The 7,713-nt window shown below is 48.5% G+C and overlaps 1 pseudogene; it reads right to left on the bottom strand.

The window, feature by feature from the left end:
- Positions 1-5,225: 5,225 nt before the first annotated feature.
- On the bottom strand, positions 5,226-7,093 carry LOC136543006 (uncharacterized; annotated as a pseudogene).
- Between the last annotated feature and the right edge of the window lie 620 nt (positions 7,094-7,713).

Raw genomic sequence — 7,713 nt, 5'->3', positions numbered from 1 at the left:
TGTAAGTGATTCTTACTTTTATTTAATAAACTCACTTTCATGCATACGTGTATATAATTATCCTCATATGTAACTTATATTTATATACAGATTCCAGATATCAGAGCTCCAAAGAATACAAGACACCAGTGTTGGCTTCATTGATCCTTATATCGTATTCAAAACCAATATTATTGTCAAGGACCACAGGGTATCTGAAGCACAGACGAATATCATGAAGTTCTTCGTGAAGCAGCATGACAAGACAACAATACTTTTCCCGTACAACTTTGAGTAAGTGTTAATAATAATGTAGTCTACACATTTTATGTAATATCAATACAACTTATATGCACGTACGTGTGTGTATAAACCAATGCAGGTTTCACTGGATACTCATTGTCATTGAGTTAAACTCAAGTCAGTTAGTAATCTTGGACTCGTTGAGAAAAGAGCGAGCACTATACCAAGATATGATAGACATTATCCAGGGGTAATTTCGATCTCTCGCGCACAACTATTATTGAATAGACTTTGCCATAATTTATTAACGATCGTACATTATTGGTCGCACAGGGTTTGGAAATAGTTTATTCGGCAACACCGCAAGGATTGCAAGGCACCACTTAATGTAGTTGAAATACCAGTAAGTAGTACTATATATACTTCCCCACATGTTTAATTACTATATCGTACTTCAATTTACGTGTGAGATGATGAGAATAATCTTCTTCTCGTACAGTGGTGTTTGCGGTAGAAACCAGGTAATAACTTTTATGGATACTACGTTTGTGAATTTATCATTGCATACATAAGAACTCCTGAAGATGTCCTCAGAGTACGTATATATCAATTTTTTATTTATTTTTAAATGAATATATATATATATATATGTATTAATACTTTTCCTTTTATTTCAAATGCAAGACTGAATGGTTGAAACGAAGGGTCATGCAAAAAGACCATCTGAAAGCAGTTCAAGAGTCAATAGCAGGATATCTTCTAGAAAAAGTGCTAAATCCCAACGGCGAGTTCTACTTTGATCTAAGGAACTAATGATGTAAATTAAATGTTTATTGATATCGTTATTTTCGAGAACAAGATTATGAAAGTGTTGTATATATACATATATATCTATAATATATATAGTTTCATACTTTATTCGAATATAATAATGCTCGAGATGAGAATTAGATGTAATTATATGCGTGCATGTATTTATATTAGCAGCGTAGAATACGTACATAAAAACATATTATATATTAAACAAATATGTGTAACTGAACTGAAAACAAATTAAACAAAAAAAAAGAAAAAGAAAATGAACCTTTAGTCCCGGTTGGGGTTACCAACCGGGACTAAAGGATGCGCCAGGTTTGCTCGGCTGGAGGGCCTTTAGTCCCGGTTGGTAACACCAACACCAACCGGGACTAAAGGTCCCTCTTTAGTCCCGGCTCGATGACCGGGACTGAAGGTTCCACCTTTAGTCCCGGGATCGTTGTCCCGGCGCGGTAACCGGGACTAAAGGCCGTTATCGCCCGAGACAACAAGTCCATTCTATAGTAGTGAGTTGAACTGCTCGGACATCTGCTTCAACTGCTCGGACGCTGTTTTCAATTGCTTGGACGCCTGGTTAACAGCTAGGCTCCTAGTTAAACTGGTCGAAAGCCTATCTCTGGTGATCAGCAACAAGTTGGACAGCTCGGAGAAGCTCAACATGGCGTTGCTCAAAGGATACAAGGCGCTCGGGGACTAGCTGTGGGGGATATACGCCCGGTACCCACAAGACAAGAAATGGTCCACGCTCCAAAGGTGGCACAGCCCACAAGATCAAGGCGTGCAACGCAAGGGTACAAGAAGATGTGATTTATTATATAATACCAAATATGATGTTTTCCTTGTAACCCTACCCCTCCAGAGTATATAATGAGGGGTAGAGGTCCCCTAGAATCTCATACTCAATCAATACAAAATAACACAGCACAGGACGTAGGGTTTTACGTCACGCTGACGGACTGAACTTGTATAAATCTTGTGTCTTGTGTCTCTGTTACCATCTAGTTTGCATCTCGCGCACCTTCACCGATTCATCTACTACCATGGGCATACCCCTCGGTAGACTGCCGGCCGTATTTCGTCAACAAAGCCGCAGCCGTTGGCGGGGTTGCCGGCAATGGTGGGCGCCCGTGGTGGTGGTGGCGGTTCGCCGGAGTGTCCGCGGTGGCGCTATGCTGTGTAGATTGGCGTAGGAGCCCTTTTTCGGCTGGTTTGCCCCTTGTACGTGCTTGCAGGTGTGATGTGGATATGCTAGAGGAGTTGTGGAACCTAGCCTAGCCTTGTCGACGGCAGCCGGCGACCATGGTGGCTCGACAGAGCATAGCTTCTGGTGCTAGCGTAAAATAGAGGGAAAGAGAGGGAGACAAGTAAAGGAGAGGGTGGAGGAGAGGTCGAGGGACTCACCTTCTACCCTAATCGGCCAGAGACATAGCAGAGAAGGAGAGTATTGAGGGCGACTCCAATGGCGATGGTAGCACCCGAACTAGGGAAAACTAACCTAGCGCTCTAAAGACTGGGAAAGAGGAGGAATGGAGGGGAGATGGGATGTTCGAGCTCCTAGCGGAGCTCTTTCTGGTCGCGGTGATGCCGGAGTGCCATTGGCTGAGCCTATTTATAGGCCAGCCATGGCGGTGTCCGGTGTTGGGATATTTTCCCGACCGGTGGGATATTTCCGCCGCCGCGCTCACGTTTGAATCCGCAAGGCGGTTTGCCACAATGCGATCTTATCCACGCGCTCGTTAGAGGAGCTTCATCCTTTTCCATGGCGGCAACGGTCGATGGAGCTTGTGACGCCGCGTGTTCATGGAGCGCAGAGGGAGATAGAGAGGAAGAGGGGAGGAAGCTTCCGGAGGGCGTCCTCATCCTTATCCCCTCGGCGCCGGGGCGAGGCGGTGGGGGCGCGACCGAGAAGCATACCGCGTCGCTGCGTGAGGAAGACAACGCATATATCTGACGGGTGGGACCCGTGCATCGGTGAGTGAGAGAGAGGAGAGGGAGCGGGCGTGTGTTTGGCGGAGCTGGGCCGGCCCAGTGCGGGAGCGGGCACGCTCGGGCTGCTGCCGATGCCGGCCCATTCCGGGAGAAGAGAAGGAGGGTGGCGGGCTGCGTTGTGGGCCGAGGGGAGGAGGGAAGAAGAATGAGGCCAGTAGCTCTTTTCCATTTATGAATTCCTTTTTCTTTTTTCCAGAAATTTCTATAGGGTGTTTTGAGATGAATTTGAAGCAAAATTAAATATGGCTTTTCAAGAAGAGTGTACCGCCATATGTTCAACAAGCAAAGCAAGCAATCAAACACTTCAAGGCATTGTCACTCATGTAGTTTTATTTCTTAAGTTGATCTACCTGTGATAAAATAATTCCTATGTAAGTCATATTTATTTGTTTTATAGAAAGTTTTAAATGGTTCAAATTTTTAGTGATTTTTAAACTAGGCAAAAATTCAGGGTGTTGCACATGTCCGGCAGGAAAAGTCAAGGAAGCACTGAGGATGCTTCTTAGCAACTTCCTTCCGGTAGTATACAATCATGTATCATGGTGTAGGATGGATCGGAACGCGATTTCTGCATGCGACGACTCGAAAACTTGTACGACCATGGTCGGCCTCGGTCGTCGTCGCTGTTGGATTTTATTAGCGCGTTGAGTAACTACTAGATCATTATTAGTAGCTTTATTAGTAGATCGGCGGAGCAAATAATCATCATTTATCCGGGTCCTTAGTCATTACTGCCTTACCACCACACTCTTAGATCACTTAATCAGCCATATGCTTTATTAGTAGCTTTTATTTTGCTTTAATAATTGCAATGTTTTGGCCCGGAGGATGTACTGTACAAGTCATGTTTGCCTCTGCCTTTTTCACTGTTGAGCTGACTCAGCTGTCCTGCCCATAGCGGGCTGCTTTTCGTGCTCAGCAGTGTGGCCATCGAGCGGTCCATCCTTTCATCCATGCGGTAGCTGGAACGTTCAAGGAAATACAGAGGCAGCTTCCCCCGGCCGTGTGCCTGCCTAGGATGCCACAACAAAGTGATGAAGGACAAGTTCACGAGGACTAGGCTGCACTACTTGACAATCTCAAAGCAGTGAGCGCGTGTTTAGTTTTAGAAAGTTATAATTTAGGGCTACTGTAGCACTTTCGTTTTTATTTGGCAATTAGTGTTCAATTATGAATTAATTAGGCTCAAAACGTTCGTCTCGTAATTTCCCACGAAACTGTGTAGTTAGTTTTTTTTCGTCTACATTTAATACTCCATGCACGGACCGTAAACATTCAATATGATAAGTACTGTAGCATTTTTTAAGAATTTAGGGTGAAACAAAGAAGGGCTGACTTGCACTACTGCGACATCATTATTATTCGTGTGCGTGCATGTGCTGTCTACGCATTACTGTCGGGTGTCCGCCACTCTGCCGGCCGGGGTACCCAAGGTTGCTGTACCAGCCTACTACAACCACAAGTTCACGACGGAGGTAGAGCTAGCTGGAGGTAGCTGCACTACTGCACATTCTGAAGTATGCAATGACTTGCAAGTCTTTGGTCTAGTCGTCGCCTCACCATGCATTATTAATTGTACGTAGGACGTGCCTTGTCCGCACATGCATGTAGCGTTGCATGTGTAACTAGGGCGTGCTTTGATTCCCGACTAAACTTTAGGCACTGTCATCTTGAACGTTCGGATGCTAATTTGGAGAACTAAACATATGCTAATTACAAAACTAATTACATAAATAGAGACTAATTTATGAGACGAATCTATTAAATCTAATTAGTCCATAATTTGCCGTACATGCATCGTCATCAGCGCCGAGGACTGTAAATAGGCAAGAGATCCCCAGCCAGCCGGCCGGCCGCTGTCCTCAGTCCTCGCTTGGTGGCATCCAGAGAGCAGACCAGCAGCAGACCTCGGCACGACCATGGGAGCAGACCATAGCAGGCCTCGGCGACTTGGGCGGAGAAGTAGTGCTGACGCCTGACACCGAGCGGCGGGGAGGTGGCACGTGCATGGAACTGGAGTCGAGCGAGCACGGCAAAGGCGCGCCACGCGCCAGAAGAGACCCGATGGCGAGCGACCGAAGTTTCTGGGACGGAGAGCGTGTAAATTTGGACAGCCACTTTACAATCTGTTGGAGACGTTTTTTCCGTCAAAATAGCCATATTTAGCTTTAGAAAATGTTTTTTTTCCACCGCTGTCTCTAGGGAGCCCTCCAGCCGGGTCTTGGCACGGCCTTCAATTCAGAGTAACGAGTGCAGCACCATGTGTAGAAAAACCAAAGCAGAGCATAATCCGTCGGTTCTGGCTCATGGACCTAATAAACGAGCCCATCTGATGTTGCTATCTCCTCCCGTTGCTGCACACTACCGTTTCAACATTCCTCTTTGCCACCATACTCAATATAAATCAGAGGTGATGTGTTACGCGACTTGTTTTTCAGTGCTGAAATATTACAACAAAAATAGGTTTGAATAATTTGCTCTGGGATTTCGTTTAATGACTTTGCTAGATTTCCCGTAGCTTTTTCCATTGCAATTGCAACATATTGGATCTACGCCTCCTAATGGGGTTAAACCCGCTACACCCTGCCGCTCATGAGACAACTCTGCTACCCCGACCCCACCCAATATTAAAGCTGGTCAACCCGCCCCGCCCCAACCCACTTCACCGCTCCAACCCGCCCAACCCGCAGCTCTCAGGTGCAGCACTCAGCTTCTCCGAGGCGATGAACATCGAGGGAGTCGCAGAGCTGCTGCAATCCGTCCGTTCCATCTCATGCTTGTCGGCCTGCGCAAGAGCCCATGTTGCGGTGAGAGAGTCAGGTGGCTCCACCGCCTGCGCAAGAGCTGATCCATGCCGGCTGCCATGGCCGCGATGATGGCACCCCAACCCGCATTTTATCTAAACCCGACCCACCCCAACCCAGTCTTGTAAAACCGGTCTCCACCCATCCACGCATACCCCACATGGGAACCCACCCTAAAAGCATTTTGAATAAAAGGCATATTCGTCTTGTTTCATGAAACTCGGTGGAGGAACATACAAATGGAAAATGTCTTGAAAATTTGGCAGCAGTGTGAGTCCTCCTATTGCAGATTGAAGCACAAGCTTGAACTGAGATGTCCACCACTCCATGCACTTAATAGTGATGCTGATCCCGATTATGTCGGTGTCCTCCGAGATTCGTATGCTCGACCATATATAGAAAGAAGGATTGCTCAAGCTTCCTGCAATCATCATATGCATAATACACAGTATGACCTCTACGCCACGCCCATCCACAATCACGGGATGTAGGTAGAAACTGAGTGATTGGCTTGGTTTCTTTACCATTATTTCTCACCCGACAGTTTTCCCTTCAAACAGATGCCTGAGAAATGGGTAGCGGGAGGTGTCGTGCCGCGGTGGGCAGCTCGACTCCACCTCTGCTACAAACTTTTCGGCCCAGTCTGCATACCTCTCCGTTAGAGTAAATAGGAATAATATCATATTTTCTACCCACATGAGGTGTTAGTCCTATGTATCCTGAATAATCAGCCCATGAGGCCAAATAAAATACAACCATTATCCAACCAATTCTATTCTCCTTTATGGTATCATTCGCCTAGGTTTAGATCCTAACCCTAGCCGCCGCCACTTCCGCACCGCGTGCCCCCGGGGAGAGATCGATCTCCGCCGGGGGCAGCGCCCCTGTTTAGGCGTCTGATCCTATTGATCCGGATGCCAACGTCATCATCGCGCAGCAGGTCGGGATCTTCCCTTCGTCCTCGCCGAGTCGCCGCCGCCTTGTCCATAGGCTCGTCGCTGGGCTATCGCCGTCAACACCTTCCTGATCTTCGACGCATGGAGGTAGATGGATCTCGCCCCGTCCCGTGCTGCCATGGTGGCGGCCAGGCCAGGCCAGACGCCCCGACCCTGAGCTGCCATGGAGGCAGCTAGATCCGGCGTGTCACTGCTGTCGGGCAGATCTGCAGCATCTCCACCATGTCGAACCGCGTCGGCGCCTTCGACCCCGCTCGTCCGCGACCGGCGTGCGTCCCACACCGCCCAATCGAGTCGCGCCGCCATCGGCCAGGATGAGCCACGCCGATGCGCACTATCGCCGGGGGCGCCGCCCGATCGGGTCGCGCCGCCGCCACCGTGCCGTCCCACTGGGTACACCCGATCATCTACTATTGTATCTTTTTGGTTCGCTCGATCACTGATCGGGATTGAGTCGCCCACCGCTCATCGACCTCACGTGTACTACTCGGACCACGTCATCGACTTCACTAGCACATCGTTGGTTCGTCATTAATACCATCTCCGAGTATTACACGCATCTTCTCCGAGCAACAGGGCTGCTGTTGTGTCGCCTCATCGGGCCACAGCATCACCACCCATGTGTCCGCTTCGCCGTGCATCCACATCGCCATCTCCTATGCATCGATGACTGTGCTGCGCAATCTTTGCTCCGCCATCCGTCTGCACAAGGCCTTCGTCCTGCTGATTGGGTCTTCTTCATTGAGTTGCCACTACCCACGCCATCGCTGAGCCATGCTCGCCAGCCGCTCCCTTGCGTCGTCGCTGAGCCCTGCTCGCCGATGCGTCCGCTCCCACACTGCTTCTTCTTCCTCCAGCACAACCACGTCGCATCCCCGTGGTTGAGGCCCTCTCCCTTGTACGCCCGTTATTGGCAACACTGACGC

This window comes from Miscanthus floridulus, chromosome 3 (assembly GCF_019320115.1).
Source record: "Miscanthus floridulus cultivar M001 chromosome 3, ASM1932011v1, whole genome shotgun sequence".
NCBI classification, from domain to species: Eukaryota; Viridiplantae; Streptophyta; class Magnoliopsida; order Poales; family Poaceae; genus Miscanthus; species Miscanthus floridulus.
Note: the sequence above shows the minus strand (reverse complement) of the source record. Positions and strands in the feature narration are given on the sequence as shown.